Raw genomic sequence first — 17,066 nt, forward strand, 5'->3', positions numbered from 1 at the left:
CTAAATTCCCTCTCGCATATATATATATATATATATATATATATATATATATGACCGCTCTCATTGTAGGCAAGGAGTAGCTGGGTCGGCTGACAAAACATCTACTTTGGTACAATGAGACTGGAAGTCTTCCAAGTGCCTTCATATATTTAGTCAAGGGTTTGGAATGAATTCTGATCTGCAGGTCCTTGTTTACTTCTCTTCCCACATCCCTCAGAAATGAGGATGTGGTCAATTTCATTAGAAAACAGAAGACATCTACCCTTCTGTCCCAGCATTTACTTGGAGCTCGGAATTTTTTTTTTTCTTAATCAGAGGGGAAGATAATGTCTTAATAACAGAGAAGGCGATGGAAACCTAAAGGGCGAAGTCCTCCGCGGCAGATTTGAACCGGCGAATTAAGGGTTACTGTTTTTGCACTACTCTCGGCCGCTCTATCAACTGAGCTACCGAAGGCGGAGACAGCAAAGCTTTCCGTGATGCATTCATCTGTCTTTCAATAATGGTTGTGGCGCAGTTGGGTGCGGGTGCTGCAGTGGAATGAGAAAACTCATGAATACGACCTAGGGCTAGCTCTCCAAATGGCCACTTCCTAGAATGCTTTCTCAGCTACATCTTTTCAACTTAAAGGGGGATTGCTTACCTACCTTAATGTGCTGGGCTGGCTTGAAGGAAAGAAGGGGACCTAGAAATTGAAATTCTACACAAAAGGAAATGTGATCAAAGGGTATGGGGCAAAGGTAGTCCACAGCCCTTTGGAAGCATTTGTGACCAAAGTATGACAGCATGGAAACGTCAAGGAGAGGCCAGAAAGTTAGGGGAGGCATTACGACATGCATCACTACGCACTGAGCATGAAGAACATGCATGTTTAATGCCTCTGTGAATGGAAAGGGAAAAGCAAAATCATGGTCCAATCGCAAGTGATTGGGATAAAGAAGACATTCAGTTTTTCTTAAACCTTCTGTAAGGAGTCTCTGGTTTAGAGGAAGAATTCACATCAATGGCCAAGACAGCTGTGACCGTTTTCTATACCGAGATTGCCAAGATGAACCACCACTTTGGTTTCTTGGGGGAGAAAGATTCTTTTTTCTATAAAGACCGAAAATGAGATAGCCCCATTTCACAAGCTTTCCCAAGGCAAGAGCCGGGCAATGTCGGCGGTGGTCTGGCCCCAGCTGCATGTCATCTCACTTCCTGACCCATGGTGACAGCCTAGGGTTCTGCCAAAAGGCAAGATGAGCCTGGCAAAAGGCTGGAGATGCCGGGGATCGAACCCGGGGCCTCATACATGCAAAGCATGCGCTCTACCACTGAGCTACATCCCCCACGTCCTGGGGTGGGGGTGGGGCGGGCTGACCTTGCTTCACCGAAGGAAATCTGGAATTCTATGTACCTCAAATTCACCACATATGGCACTAGAAAATAAGGTGTCAGATGTGGGATTCCCCATGACTTACATCTGGATTGTATAGCACCATTTTATGGAATAAGGCTCACTCTAGAATGAACAAATGCCCCACATACAACAGCTAGATGCGATCTAAACATGCCAGAGTTTTCAAGGCAACTGGTTAAGGTTACATGAAAGAAGAATATGGTTGAGTGCTGCTTACAAATGTCCTGAGACGAATTAAGGTACTCTTGCTCTTACTGCAGGACACACAGCTATGTTACATAAGCACGTAAAGAGTTGAGATCCAGATGCATCTATTGCTAAGGACGGCACCTTAATTCTGAGTTTTAGTCCATTAAATTCTCAGTTACGTGGGGGAAAAATTCATGTGATCTTTCTGAGAGAGGTGAAAGGTATTCCCTGACTCTTTCGCATGGCTAATTGTAGGGGGTGTGGGTTTAATCACTGGAAAGAAATATTTTCCCACCATTATAACTCCATATGATTTTAATCCAGCGAGTCAATCGTATCGTATTTATATTCCAAGATAAGATAAGCGTTTTTGCCTCCTTTCCTCTTCAAGGGGTATAGACGTATTTCTGGGAGGGTTTGTGCAGCCTTCTGTGCAGTAGGCAGTGCGTCAGTCTCATAATCTGAAAGTCCTGAGTTTGATCCTCAGAGAGGGTATTTCTGTGCTCCTTTTGGCAAGACGAACATCTCAGATTTTCTCCAAATCTGTAAACTATTACTCCACTTCGCATCTTGCTCAGTTTTAGGGAGATGGTGGCTTTCTAAATTCCCTCTCGCATATATATATATATATATATATATATATATATATATATGACCGCTCTCATTGTAGGCAAGGAGTAGCTGGGTCGGCTGACAAAACATCTACTTTGGTACAATGAGACTGGAAGTCTTCCAAGTGCCTTCATATATTTAGTCAAGGGTTTGGAATGAATTCTGATCTGCAGGTCCTTGTTTACTTCTCTTCCCACATCCCTCAGAAATGAGGATGTGGTCAATTTCATTAGAAAACAGAAGACATCTACCCTTCTGTCCCAGCATTTACTTGGAGCTCGGAATTTTTTTTTTTCTTAATCAGAGGGGAAGATAATGTCTTAATAACAGAGAAGGCGATGGAAACCTAAAGGGCGAAGTCCTCCGCGGCAGATTTGAACCGGCGAATTAAGGGTTACTGTTTTTGCACTACTCTCGGCCGCTCTATCAACTGAGCTACCGAAGGCGGAGACAGCAAAGCTTTCCGTGATGCATTCATCTGTCTTTCAATAATGGTTGTGGCGCAGTTGGGTGCGGGTGCTGCAGTGGAATGAGAAAACTCATGAATACGACCTAGGGCTAGCTCTCCAAATGGCCACTTCCTAGAATGCTTTCTCAGCTACATCTTTTCAACTTAAAGGGGGATTGCTTACCTACCTTAATGTGCTGGGCTGGCTTGAAGGAAAGAAGGGGACCTAGAAATTGAAATTCTACACAAAAGGAAATGTGATCAAAGGGTATGGGGCAAAGGTAGTCCACAGCCCTTTGGAAGCATTTGTGACCAAAGTATGACAGCATGGAAACGTCAAGGAGAGGCCAGAAAGTTAGGGGAGGCATTACGACATGCATCACTACGCACTGAGCATGAAGAACATGCATGTTTAATGCCTCTGTGAATGGAAAGGGAAAAGCAAAATCATGGTCCAATCGCAAGTGATTGGGATAAAGAAGACATTCAGTTTTTCTTAAACCTTCTGTAAGGAGTCTCTGGTTTAGAGGAAGAATTCACATCAATGGCCAAGACAGCTGTGACCGTTTTCTATACCGAGATTGCCAAGATGAACCACCACTTTGGTTTCTTGGGGGAGAAAGATTCTTTTTTCTATAAAGACCGAAAATGAGATAGCCCCATTTCACAAGCTTTCCCAAGGCAAGAGCCGGGCAATGTCGGCGGTGGTCTGGCCCCAGCTGCATGTCATCTCACTTCCTGACCCATGGTGACAGCCTAGGGTTCTGCCAAAAGGCAAGATGAGCCTGGCAAAAGGCTGGAGATGCCGGGGATCGAACCCGGGGCCTCATACATGCAAAGCATGCGCTCTACCACTGAGCTACATCCCCCACGTCCTGGGGTGGGGGTGGGGCGGGCTGACCTTGCTTCACCGAAGGAAATCTGGAATTCTATGTACCTCAAATTCACCACATATGGCACTAGAAAATAAGGTGTCAGATGTGGGATTCCCCATGACTTACATCTGGATTGTATAGCACCATTTTATGGAATAAGGCTCACTCTAGAATGAACAAATGCCCCACATACAACAGCTAGATGCGATCTAAACATGCCAGAGTTTTCAAGGCAACTGGTTAAGGTTACATGAAAGAAGAATATGGTTGAGTGCTGCTTACAAATGTCCTGAGACGAATTAAGGTACTCTTGCTCTTACTGCAGGACACACAGCTATGTTACATAAGCACGTAAAGAGTTGAGATCCAGATGCATCTATTGCTAAGGACGGCACCTTAATTCTGAGTTTTAGTCCATTAAATTCTCAGTTACGTGGGGGAAAAATTCATGTGATCTTTCTGAGAGAGGTGAAAGGTATTCCCTGACTCTTTCGCATGGCTAATTGTAGGGGGTGTGGGTTTAATCACTGGAAAGAAATATTTTCCCACCATTATAACTCCATATGATTTTAATCCAGCGAGTCAATCGTATCGTATTTATATTCCAAGATAAGATAAGCGTTTTTGCCTCCTTTCCTCTTCAAGGGGTATAGACGTATTTCTGGGAGGGTTTGTGCAGCCTTCTGTGCAGTAGGCAGTGCGTCAGTCTCATAATCTGAAAGTCCTGAGTTTGATCCTCAGAGAGGGTATTTCTGTGCTCCTTTTGGCAAGACGAACATCTCAGATTTTCTCCAAATCTGTAAACTATTACTCCACTTCGCATCTTGCTCAGTTTTAGGGAGATGGTGGCTTTCTAAATTCCCTCTCGCATATATATATATATATATATATATATATATATATATGACCGCTCTCATTGTAGGCAAGGAGTAGCTGGGTCGGCTGACAAAACATCTACTTTGGTACAATGAGACTGGAAGTCTTCCAAGTGCCTTCATATATTTAGTCAAGGGTTTGGAATGAATTCTGATCTGCAGGTCCTTGTTTACTTCTCTTCCCACATCCCTCAGAAATGAGGATGTGGTCAATTTCATTAGAAAACAGAAGACATCTACCCTTCTGTCCCAGCATTTACTTGGAGCTCGGAATTTTTTTTTTTCTTAATCAGAGGGGAAGATAATGTCTTAATAACAGAGAAGGCGATGGAAACCTAAAGGGCGAAGTCCTCCGCGGCAGATTTGAACCGGCGAATTAAGGGTTACTGTTTTTGCACTACTCTCGGCCGCTCTATCAACTGAGCTACCGAAGGCGGAGACAGCAAAGCTTTCCGTGATGCATTCATCTGTCTTTCAATAATGGTTGTGGCGCAGTTGGGTGCGGGTGCTGCAGTGGAATGAGAAAACTCATGAATACGACCTAGGGCTAGCTCTCCAAATGGCCACTTCCTAGAATGCTTTCTCAGCTACATCTTTTCAACTTAAAGGGGGATTGCTTACCTACCTTAATGTGCTGGGCTGGCTTGAAGGAAAGAAGGGGACCTAGAAATTGAAATTCTACACAAAAGGAAATGTGATCAAAGGGTATGGGGCAAAGGTAGTCCACAGCCCTTTGGAAGCATTTGTGACCAAAGTATGACAGCATGGAAACGTCAAGGAGAGGCCAGAAAGTTAGGGGAGGCATTACGACATGCATCACTACGCACTGAGCATGAAGAACATGCATGTTTAATGCCTCTGTGAATGGAAAGGGAAAAGCAAAATCATGGTCCAATCGCAAGTGATTGGGATAAAGAAGACATTCAGTTTTTCTTAAACCTTCTGTAAGGAGTCTCTGGTTTAGAGGAAGAATTCACATCAATGGCCAAGACAGCTGTGACCGTTTTCTATACCGAGATTGCCAAGATGAACCACCACTTTGGTTTCTTGGGGGAGAAAGATTCTTTTTTCTATAAAGACCGAAAATGAGATAGCCCCATTTCACAAGCTTTCCCAAGGCAAGAGCCGGGCAATGTCGGCGGTGGTCTGGCCCCAGCTGCATGTCATCTCACTTCCTGACCCATGGTGACAGCCTAGGGTTCTGCCAAAAGGCAAGATGAGCCTGGCAAAAGGCTGGAGATGCCGGGGATCGAACCCGGGGCCTCATACATGCAAAGCATGCGCTCTACCACTGAGCTACATCCCCCACGTCCTGGGGTGGGGGTGGGGCGGGCTGACCTTGCTTCACCGAAGGAAATCTGGAATTCTATGTACCTCAAATTCACCACATATGGCACTAGAAAATAAGGTGTCAGATGTGGGATTCCCCATGACTTACATCTGGATTGTATAGCACCATTTTATGGAAGAAGGCTCACTCTAGAATGAACAAATGCCCCACATACAACAGCTAGATGCGATCTAAACATGCCAGAGTTTTCAAGGCAACTGGTTAAGGTTACATGAAAGAAGAATATGGTTGAGTGCTGCTTACAAATGTCCTGAGACGAATTAAGGTACTCTTGCTCTTACTGCAGGACACACAGCTATGTTACATAAGCACGTAAAGAGTTGAGATCCAGATGCATCTATTGCTAAGGACGGCACCTTAATTCTGAGTTTTAGTCCATTAAATTCTCAGTTACGTGGGGGAAAAATTCATGTGATCTTTCTGAGAGAGGTGAAAGGTATTCCCTGACTCTTTCGCATGGCTAATTGTAGGGGGTGTGGGTTTAATCACTGGAAAGAAATATTTTCCCACCATTATAACTCCATATGATTTTAATCCAGCGAGTCAATCGTATCGTATTTATATTCCAAGATAAGATAAGCGTTTTTGCCTCCTTTCCTCTTCAAGGGGTATAGACGTATTTCTGGGAGGGTTTGTGCAGCCTTCTGTGCAGTAGGCAGTGCGTCAGTCTCATAATCTGAAAGTCCTGAGTTTGATCCTCAGAGAGGGTATTTCTGTGCTCCTTTTGGCAAGACGAACATCTCAGATTTTCTCCAAATCTGTAAACTATTACTCCACTTCGCATCTTGCTCAGTTTTAGGGAGATGGTGGCTTTCTAAATTCCCTCTCGCATATATATATATATATATATATATATATATATATATGACCGCTCTCATTGTAGGCAAGGAGTAGCTGGGTCGGCTGACAAAACATCTACTTTGGTACAATGAGACTGGAAGTCTTCCAAGTGCCTTCATATATTTAGTCAAGGGTTTGGAATGAATTCTGATCTGCAGGTCCTTGTTTACTTCTCTTCCCACATCCCTCAGAAATGAGGATGTGGTCAATTTCATTAGAAAACAGAAGACATCTACCCTTCTGTCCCAGCATTTACTTGGAGCTCGGAATTTTTTTTTTTCTTAATCAGAGGGGAAGATAATGTCTTAATAACAGAGAAGGCGATGGAAACCTAAAGGGCGAAGTCCTCCGCGGCAGATTTGAACCGGCGAATTAAGGGTTACTGTTTTTGCACTACTCTCGGCCGCTCTATCAACTGAGCTACCGAAGGCGGAGACAGCAAAGCTTTCCGTGATGCATTCATCTGTCTTTCAATAATGGTTGTGGCGCAGTTGGGTGCGGGTGCTGCAGTGGAATGAGAAAACTCATGAATACGACCTAGGGCTAGCTCTCCAAATGGCCACTTCCTAGAATGCTTTCTCAGCTACATCTTTTCAACTTAAAGGGGGATTGCTTACCTACCTTAATGTGCTGGGCTGGCTTGAAGGAAAGAAGGGGACCTAGAAATTGAAATTCTACACAAAAGGAAATGTGATCAAAGGGTATGGGGCAAAGGTAGTCCACAGCCCTTTGGAAGCATTTGTGACCAAAGTATGACAGCATGGAAACGTCAAGGAGAGGCCAGAAAGTTAGGGGAGGCATTACGACATGCATCACTACGCACTGAGCATGAAGAACATGCATGTTTAATGCCTCTGTGAATGGAAAGGGAAAAGCAAAATCATGGTCCAATCGCAAGTGATTGGGATAAAGAAGACATTCAGTTTTTCTTAAACCTTCTGTAAGGAGTCTCTGGTTTAGAGGAAGAATTCACATCAATGGCCAAGACAGCTGTGACCGTTTTCTATACCGAGATTGCCAAGATGAACCACCACTTTGGTTTCTTGGGGGAGAAAGATTCTTTTTTCTATAAAGACCGAAAATGAGATAGCCCCATTTCACAAGCTTTCCCAAGGCAAGAGCCGGGCAATGTCGGCGGTGGTCTGGCCCCAGCTGCATGTCATCTCACTTCCTGACCCATGGTGACAGCCTAGGGTTCTGCCAAAAGGCAAGATGAGCCTGGCAAAAGGCTGGAGATGCCGGGGATCGAACCCGGGGCCTCATACATGCAAAGCATGCGCTCTACCACTGAGCTACATCCCCCACGTCCTGGGGTGGGGGTGGGGCGGGCTGACCTTGCTTCACCGAAGGAAATCTGGAATTCTATGTACCTCAAATTCACCACATATGGCACTAGAAAAGAAGGTGTCAGATGTGGGATTCCCCATGACTTACATCTGGATTGTATAGCACCATTTTATGGAATAAGGCTCACTCTAGAATGAACAAATGCCCCACATACAACAGCTAGATGCGATCTAAACATGCCAGAGTTTTCAAGGCAACTGGTTAAGGTTACATGAAAGAAGAATATGGTTGAGTGCTGCTTACAAATGTCCTGAGACGAATTAAGGTACTCTTGCTCTTACTGCAGGACACACAGCTATGTTACATAAGCACGTAAAGAGTTGAGATCCAGATGCATCTATTGCTAAGGACGGCACCTTAATTCTGAGTTTTAGTCCATTAAATTCTCAGTTACGTGGGGGAAAAATTCATGTGATCTTTCTGAGAGAGGTGAAAGGTATTCCCTGACTCTTTCGCATGGCTAATTGTAGGGGGTGTGGGTTTAATCACTGGAAAGAAATATTTTCCCACCATTATAACTCCATATGATTTTAATCCAGCGAGTCAATCGTATCGTATTTATATTCCAAGATAAGATAAGCGTTTTTGCCTCCTTTCCTCTTCAAGGGGTATAGACGTATTTCTGGGAGGGTTTGTGCAGCCTTCTGTGCAGTAGGCAGTGCGTCAGTCTCATAATCTGAAAGTCCTGAGTTTGATCCTCAGAGAGGGTATTTCTGTGCTCCTTTTGGCAAGACGAACATCTCAGATTTTCTCCAAATCTGTAAACTATTACTCCACTTCGCATCTTGCTCAGTTTTAGGGAGATGGTGGCTTTCTAAATTCCCTCTCGCATATATATATATATATATATATATATATATATATATGACCGCTCTCATTGTAGGCAAGGAGTAGCTGGGTCGGCTGACAAAACATCTACTTTGGTACAATGAGACTGGAAGTCTTCCAAGTGCCTTCATATATTTAGTCAAGGGTTTGGAATGAATTCTGATCTGCAGGTCCTTGTTTACTTCTCTTCCCACATCCCTCAGAAATGAGGATGTGGTCAATTTCATTAGAAAACAGAAGACATCTACCCTTCTGTCCCAGCATTTACTTGGAGCTCGGAATTTTTTTTTTTCTTAATCAGAGGGGAAGATAATGTCTTAATAACAGAGAAGGCGATGGAAACCTAAAGGGCGAAGTCCTCCGCGGCAGATTTGAACCGGCGAATTAAGGGTTACTGTTTTTGCACTACTCTCGGCCGCTCTATCAACTGAGCTACCGAAGGCGGAGACAGCAAAGCTTTCCGTGATGCATTCATCTGTCTTTCAATAATGGTTGTGGCGCAGTTGGGTGCGGGTGCTGCAGTGGAATGAGAAAACTCATGAATACGACCTAGGGCTAGCTCTCCAAATGGCCACTTCCTAGAATGCTTTCTCAGCTACATCTTTTCAACTTAAAGGGGGATTGCTTACCTACCTTAATGTGCTGGGCTGGCTTGAAGGAAAGAAGGGGACCTAGAAATTGAAATTCTACACAAAAGGAAATGTGATCAAAGGGTATGGGGCAAAGGTAGTCCACAGCCCTTTGGAAGCATTTGTGACCAAAGTATGACAGCATGGAAACGTCAAGGAGAGGCCAGAAAGTTAGGGGAGGCATTACGACATGCATCACTACGCACTGAGCATGAAGAACATGCATGTTTAATGCCTCTGTGAATGGAAAGGGAAAAGCAAAATCATGGTCCAATCGCAAGTGATTGGGATAAAGAAGACATTCAGTTTTTCTTAAACCTTCTGTAAGGAGTCTCTGGTTTAGAGGAAGAATTCACATCAATGGCCAAGACAGCTGTGACCGTTTTCTATACCGAGATTGCCAAGATGAACCACCACTTTGGTTTCTTGGGGGAGAAAGATTCTTTTTTCTATAAAGACCGAAAATGAGATAGCCCCATTTCACAAGCTTTCCCAAGGCAAGAGCCGGGCAATGTCGGCGGTGGTCTGGCCCCAGCTGCATGTCATCTCACTTCCTGACCCATGGTGACAGCCTAGGGTTCTGCCAAAAGGCAAGATGAGCCTGGCAAAAGGCTGGAGATGCCGGGGATCGAACCCGGGGCCTCATACATGCAAAGCATGCGCTCTACCACTGAGCTACATCCCCCACGTCCTGGGGTGGGGGTGGGGCGGGCTGACCTTGCTTCACCGAAGGAAATCTGGAATTCTATGTACCTCAAATTCACCACATATGGCACTAGAAAAGAAGGTGTCAGATGTGGGATTCCCCATGACTTACATCTGGATTGTATAGCACCATTTTATGGAATAAGGCTCACTCTAGAATGAACAAATGCCCCACATACAACAGCTAGATGCGATCTAAACATGCCAGAGTTTTCAAGGCAACTGGTTAAGGTTACATGAAAGAAGAATATGGTTGAGTGCTGCTTACAAATGTCCTGAGACGAATTAAGGTACTCTTGCTCTTACTGCAGGACACACAGCTATGTTACATAAGCACGTAAAGAGTTGAGATCCAGATGCATCTATTGCTAAGGACGGCACCTTAATTCTGAGTTTTAGTCCATTAAATTCTCAGTTACGTGGGGGAAAAATTCATGTGATCTTTCTGAGAGAGGTGAAAGGTATTCCCTGACTCTTTCGCATGGCTAATTGTAGGGGGTGTGGGTTTAATCACTGGAAAGAAATATTTTCCCACCATTATAACTCCATATGATTTTAATCCAGCGAGTCAATCGTATCGTATTTATATTCCAAGATAAGATAAGCGTTTTTGCCTCCTTTCCTCTTCAAGGGGTATAGACGTATTTCTGGGAGGGTTTGTGCAGCCTTCTGTGCAGTAGGCAGTGCGTCAGTCTCATAATCTGAAAGTCCTGAGTTTGATCCTCAGAGAGGGTATTTCTGTGCTCCTTTTGGCAAGACGAACATCTCAGATTTTCTCCAAATCTGTAAACTATTACTCCACTTCGCATCTTGCTCAGTTTTAGGGAGATGGTGGCTTTCTAAATTCCCTCTCGCATATATATATATATATATATATATATATATATATATGACCGCTCTCATTGTAGGCAAGGAGTAGCTGGGTCGGCTGACAAAACATCTACTTTGGTACAATGAGACTGGAAGTCTTCCAAGTGCCTTCATATATTTAGTCAAGGGTTTGGAATGAATTCTGATCTGCAGGTCCTTGTTTACTTCTCTTCCCACATCCCTCAGAAATGAGGATGTGGTCAATTTCATTAGAAAACAGAAGACATCTACCCTTCTGTCCCAGCATTTACTTGGAGCTCGGAATTTTTTTTTTTCTTAATCAGAGGGGAAGATAATGTCTTAATAACAGAGAAGGCGATGGAAACCTAAAGGGCGAAGTCCTCCGCGGCAGATTTGAACCGGCGAATTAAGGGTTACTGTTTTTGCACTACTCTCGGCCGCTCTATCAACTGAGCTACCGAAGGCGGAGACAGCAAAGCTTTCCGTGATGCATTCATCTGTCTTTCAATAATGGTTGTGGCGCAGTTGGGTGCGGGTGCTGCAGTGGAATGAGAAAACTCATGAATACGACCTAGGGCTAGCTCTCCAAATGGCCACTTCCTAGAATGCTTTCTCAGCTACATCTTTTCAACTTAAAGGGGGATTGCTTACCTACCTTAATGTGCTGGGCTGGCTTGAAGGAAAGAAGGGGACCTAGAAATTGAAATTCTACACAAAAGGAAATGTGATCAAAGGGTATGGGGCAAAGGTAGTCCACAGCCCTTTGGAAGCATTTGTGACCAAAGTATGACAGCATGGAAACGTCAAGGAGAGGCCAGAAAGTTAGGGGAGGCATTACGACATGCATCACTACGCACTGAGCATGAAGAACATGCATGTTTAATGCCTCTGTGAATGGAAAGGGAAAAGCAAAATCATGGTCCAATCGCAAGTGATTGGGATAAAGAAGACATTCAGTTTTTCTTAAACCTTCTGTAAGGAGTCTCTGGTTTAGAGGAAGAATTCACATCAATGGCCAAGACAGCTGTGACCGTTTTCTATACCGAGATTGCCAAGATGAACCACCACTTTGGTTTCTTGGGGGAGAAAGATTCTTTTTTCTATAAAGACCGAAAATGAGATAGCCCCATTTCACAAGCTTTCCCAAGGCAAGAGCCGGGCAATGTCGGCGGTGGTCTGGCCCCAGCTGCATGTCATCTCACTTCCTGACCCATGGTGACAGCCTAGGGTTCTGCCAAAAGGCAAGATGAGCCTGGCAAAAGGCTGGAGATGCCGGGGATCGAACCCGGGGCCTCATACATGCAAAGCATGCGCTCTACCACTGAGCTACATCCCCCACGTCCTGGGGTGGGGGTGGGGCGGGCTGACCTTGCTTCACCGAAGGAAATCTGGAATTCTATGTACCTCAAATTCACCACATATGGCACTAGAAAATAAGGTGTCAGATGTGGGATTCCCCATGACTTACATCTGGATTGTATAGCACCATTTTATGGAATAAGGCTCACTCTAGAATGAACAAATGCCCCACATACAACAGCTAGATGCGATCTAAACATGCCAGAGTTTTCAAGGCAACTGGTTAAGGTTACATGAAAGAAGAATATGGTTGAGTGCTGCTTACAAATGTCCTGAGACGAATTAAGGTACTCTTGCTCTTACTGCAGGACACACAGCTATGTTACATAAGCACGTAAAGAGTTGAGATCCAGATGCATCTATTGCTAAGGACGGCACCTTAATTCTGAGTTTTAGTCCATTAAATTCTCAGTTACGTGGGGGAAAAATTCATGTGATCTTTCTGAGAGAGGTGAAAGGTATTCCCTGACTCTTTCGCATGGCTAATTGTAGGGGGTGTGGGTTTAATCACTGGAAAGAAATATTTTCCCACCATTATAACTCCATATGATTTTAATCCAGCGAGTCAATCGTATCGTATTTATATTCCAAGATAAGATAAGCGTTTTTGCCTCCTTTCCTCTTCAAGGGGTATAGACGTATTTCTGGGAGGGTTTGTGCAGCCTTCTGTGCAGTAGGCAGTGCGTCAGTCTCATAATCTGAAAGTCCTGAGTTTGATCCTCAGAGAGGGTATTTCTGTGCTCCTTTTGGCAAGACGAACATCTCAGATTTTCTCCAAATCTGTAAACTATTACTCCACTTCGCATCTTGCTCAGTTTTAGGGAGATGGTGGCTTTCTAAATTCCCTCTCGCATATATATATATATATATATATATATATATATATATATATGACCGCTCTCATTGTAGGCAAGGAGTAGCTGGGTCGGCTGACAAAACATCTACTTTGGTACAATGAGACTGGAAGTCTTCCAAGTGCCTTCATATATTTAGTCAAGGGTTTGGAATGAATTCTGATCTGCAGGTCCTTGTTTACTTCTCTTCCCACATCCCTCAGAAATGAGGATGTGGTCAATTTCATTAGAAAACAGAAGACATCTACCCTTCTGTCCCAGCATTTACTTGGAGCTCGGAATTTTTTTTTTTCTTAATCAGAGGGGAAGATAATGTCTTAATAACAGAGAAGGCGATGGAAACCTAAAGGGCGAAGTCCTCCGCGGCAGATTTGAACCGGCGAATTAAGGGTTACTGTTTTTGCACTACTCTCGGCCGCTCTATCAACTGAGCTACCGAAGGCGGAGACAGCAAAGCTTTCCGTGATGCATTCATCTGTCTTTCAATAATGGTTGTGGCGCAGTTGGGTGCGGGTGCTGCAGTGGAATGAGAAAACTCATGAATACGACCTAGGGCTAGCTCTCCAAATGGCCACTTCCTAGAATGCTTTCTCAGCTACATCTTTTCAACTTAAAGGGGGATTGCTTACCTACCTTAATGTGCTGGGCTGGCTTGAAGGAAAGAAGGGGACCTAGAAATTGAAATTCTACACAAAAGGAAATGTGATCAAAGGGTATGGGGCAAAGGTAGTCCACAGCCCTTTGGAAGCATTTGTGACCAAAGTATGACAGCATGGAAACGTCAAGGAGAGGCCAGAAAGTTAGGGGAGGCATTACGACATGCATCACTACGCACTGAGCATGAAGAACATGCATGTTTAATGCCTCTGTGAATGGAAAGGGAAAAGCAAAATCATGGTCCAATCGCAAGTGATTGGGATAAAGAAGACATTCAGTTTTTCTTAAACCTTCTGTAAGGAGTCTCTGGTTTAGAGGAAGAATTCACATCAATGGCCAAGACAGCTGTGACCGTTTTCTATACCGAGATTGCCAAGATGAACCACCACTTTGGTTTCTTGGGGGAGAAAGATTCTTTTTTCTATAAAGACCGAAAATGAGATAGCCCCATTTCACAAGCTTTCCCAAGGCAAGAGCCGGGCAATGTCGGCGGTGGTCTGGCCCCAGCTGCATGTCATCTCACTTCCTGACCCATGGTGACAGCCTAGGGTTCTGCCAAAAGGCAAGATGAGCCTGGCAAAAGGCTGGAGATGCCGGGGATCGAACCCGGGGCCTCATACATGCAAAGCATGCGCTCTACCACTGAGCTACATCCCCCACGTCCTGGGGTGGGGGTGGGGCGGGCTGACCTTGCTTCACCGAAGGAAATCTGGAATTCTATGTACCTCAAATTCACCACATATGGCACTAGAAAATAAGGTGTCAGATGTGGGATTCCCCATGACTTACATCTGGATTGTATAGCACCATTTTATGGAATAAGGCTCACTCTAGAATGAACAAATGCCCCACATACAACAGCTAGATGCGATCTAAACATGCCAGAGTTTTCAAGGCAACTGGTTAAGGTTACATGAAAGAAGAATATGGTTGAGTGCTGCTTACAAATGTCCTGAGACGAATTAAGGTACTCTTGCTCTTACTGCAGGACACACAGCTATGTTACATAAGCACGTAAAGAGTTGAGATCCAGATGCATCTATTGCTAAGGACGGCACCTTAATTCTGAGTTTTAGTCCATTAAATTCTCAGTTACGTGGGGGAAAAATTCATGTGATCTTTCTGAGAGAGGTGAAAGGTATTCCCTGACTCTTTCGCATGGCTAATTGTAGGGGGTGTGGGTTTAATCACTGGAAAGAAATATTTTCCCACCATTATAACTCCATATGATTTTAATCCAGCGAGTCAATCGTATCGTATTTATATTCCAAGATAAGATAAGCGTTTTTGCCTCCTTTCCTCTTCAAGGGGTATAGACGTATTTCTGGGAGGGTTTGTGCAGCCTTCTGTGCAGTAGGCAGTGCGTCAGTCTCATAATCTGAAAGTCCTGAGTTTGATCCTCAGAGAGGGTATTTCTGTGCTCCTTTTGGCAAGACGAACATCTCAGATTTTCTCCAAATCTGTAAACTATTACTCCACTTCGCATCTTGCTCAGTTTTAGGGAGATGGTGGCTTTCTAAATTCCCTCTCGCATATATATATATATATATATATATATATATATATATGACCGCTCTCATTGTAGGCAAGGAGTAGCTGGGTCGGCTGACAAAACATCTACTTTGGTACAATGAGACTGGAAGTCTTCCAAGTGCCTTCATATATTTAGTCAAGGGTTTGGAATGAATTCTGATCTGCAGGTCCTTGTTTACTTCTCTTCCCACATCCCTCAGAAATGAGGATGTGGTCAATTTCATTAGAAAACAGAAGACATCTACCCTTCTGTCCCAGCATTTACTTGGAGCTCGGAATTTTTTTTTTTCTTAATCAGAGGGGAAGATAATGTCTTAATAACAGAGAAGGCGATGGAAACCTAAAGGGCGAAGTCCTCCGCGGCAGATTTGAACCGGCGAATTAAGGGTTACTGTTTTTGCACTACTCTCGGCCGCTCTATCAACTGAGCTACCGAAGGCGGAGACAGCAAAGCTTTCCGTGATGCATTCATCTGTCTTTCAATAATGGTTGTGGCGCAGTTGGGTGCGGGTGCTGCAGTGGAATGAGAAAACTCATGAATACGACCTAGGGCTAGCTCTCCAAATGGCCACTTCCTAGAATGCTTTCTCAGCTACATCTTTTCAACTTAAAGGGGGATTGCTTACCTACCTTAATGTGCTGGGCTGGCTTGAAGGAAAGAAGGGGACCTAGAAATTGAAATTCTACACAAAAGGAAATGTGATCAAAGGGTATGGGGCAAAGGTAGTCCACAGCCCTTTGGAAGCATTTGTGACCAAAGTATGACAGCATGGAAACGTCAAGGAGAGGCCAGAAAGTTAGGGGAGGCATTACGACATGCATCACTACGCACTGAGCATGAAGAACATGCATGTTTAATGCCTCTGTGAATGGAAAGGGAAAAGCAAAATCATGGTCCAATCGCAAGTGATTGGGATAAAGAAGACATTCAGTTTTTCTTAAACCTTCTGTAAGGAGTCTCTGGTTTAGAGGAAGAATTCACATCAATGGCCAAGACAGCTGTGACCGTTTTCTATACCGAGATTGCCAAGATGAACCACCACTTTGGTTTCTTGGGGGAGAAAGATTCTTTTTTCTATAAAGACCGAAAATGAGATAGCCCCATTTCACAAGCTTTCCCAAGGCAAGAGCCGGGCAATGTCGGCGGTGGTCTGGCCCCAGCTGCATGTCATCTCACTTCCTGACCCATGGTGACAGCCTAGGGTTCTGCCAAAAGGCAAGATGAGCCTGGCAAAAGGCTGGAGATGCCGGGGATCGAACCCGGGGCCTCATACATGCAAAGCATGCGCTCTACCACTGAGCTACATCCCCCACGTCCTGGGGTGGGGGTGGGGCGGGCTGACCTTGCTTCACCGAAGGAAATCTGGAATTCTATGTACCTCAAATTCACCACATATGGCACTAGAAAATAAGGTGTCAGATGTGGGATTCCCCATGACTTACATCTGGATTGTATAGCACCATTTTATGGAAGAAGGCTCACTCTAGAATGAACAAATGCCCCACATACAACAGCTAGATGCGATCTAAACATGCCAGAGTTTTCAAGGCAACTGGTTAAGGTTACATGAAAGAAGAATATGGTTGAGTGCTGCTTACAAATGTCCTGAGACGAATTAAGGTACTCTTGCTCTTACTGCAGGACACACAGCTATGTTACATAAGCACGTAAAGAGTTGAGATCCAGATGCATCTATTGCTAAGGACGGCACCTTAATTCTGAGTTTTAGTCCA

General features: G+C 44.3%; 8 non-coding genes across 8 annotated transcripts; all 8 read right to left on the bottom strand.

Moving 5' to 3' along the window:
- Window positions 1–1,256: 1,256 nt before the first annotated feature.
- Window positions 1,257–1,328, bottom strand: TRNAA-UGC (transfer RNA alanine (anticodon UGC)). The gene has a single exon. It is a non-coding gene; the product is annotated as a tRNA-Ala (tRNA).
- Window positions 1,329–3,445: 2,117 nt separating this feature from the next.
- On the bottom strand, window positions 3,446–3,517 carry TRNAA-UGC (transfer RNA alanine (anticodon UGC)). Its single transcript has one exon. It is a non-coding gene; the product is annotated as a tRNA-Ala (tRNA).
- A 2,115-nt stretch (window positions 3,518–5,632) lies between these two features.
- TRNAA-UGC (transfer RNA alanine (anticodon UGC)) lies at window positions 5,633–5,704 on the bottom strand. Its single transcript has one exon. It is a non-coding gene; the product is annotated as a tRNA-Ala (tRNA).
- Window positions 5,705–7,819: 2,115 nt separating this feature from the next.
- On the bottom strand, window positions 7,820–7,891 carry TRNAA-UGC (transfer RNA alanine (anticodon UGC)). Its single transcript has one exon. It is a non-coding gene; the product is annotated as a tRNA-Ala (tRNA).
- A 2,115-nt stretch (window positions 7,892–10,006) lies between these two features.
- TRNAA-UGC (transfer RNA alanine (anticodon UGC)) lies at window positions 10,007–10,078 on the bottom strand. Its single transcript has one exon. It is a non-coding gene; the product is annotated as a tRNA-Ala (tRNA).
- Window positions 10,079–12,193: 2,115 nt separating this feature from the next.
- TRNAA-UGC (transfer RNA alanine (anticodon UGC)) lies at window positions 12,194–12,265 on the bottom strand. The gene has a single exon. It is a non-coding gene; the product is annotated as a tRNA-Ala (tRNA).
- A 2,119-nt stretch (window positions 12,266–14,384) lies between these two features.
- On the bottom strand, window positions 14,385–14,456 carry TRNAA-UGC (transfer RNA alanine (anticodon UGC)). The gene has a single exon. It is a non-coding gene; the product is annotated as a tRNA-Ala (tRNA).
- Window positions 14,457–16,571: 2,115 nt separating this feature from the next.
- TRNAA-UGC (transfer RNA alanine (anticodon UGC)) lies at window positions 16,572–16,643 on the bottom strand. The gene has a single exon. It is a non-coding gene; the product is annotated as a tRNA-Ala (tRNA).
- Between the last annotated feature and the right edge of the window lie 423 nt (window positions 16,644–17,066).

This window comes from Pleurodeles waltl, unplaced genomic scaffold (assembly GCF_031143425.1).
Source record: "Pleurodeles waltl isolate 20211129_DDA unplaced genomic scaffold, aPleWal1.hap1.20221129 scaffold_162, whole genome shotgun sequence".
NCBI classification, from domain to species: Eukaryota; Metazoa; Chordata; class Amphibia; order Caudata; family Salamandridae; genus Pleurodeles; species Pleurodeles waltl.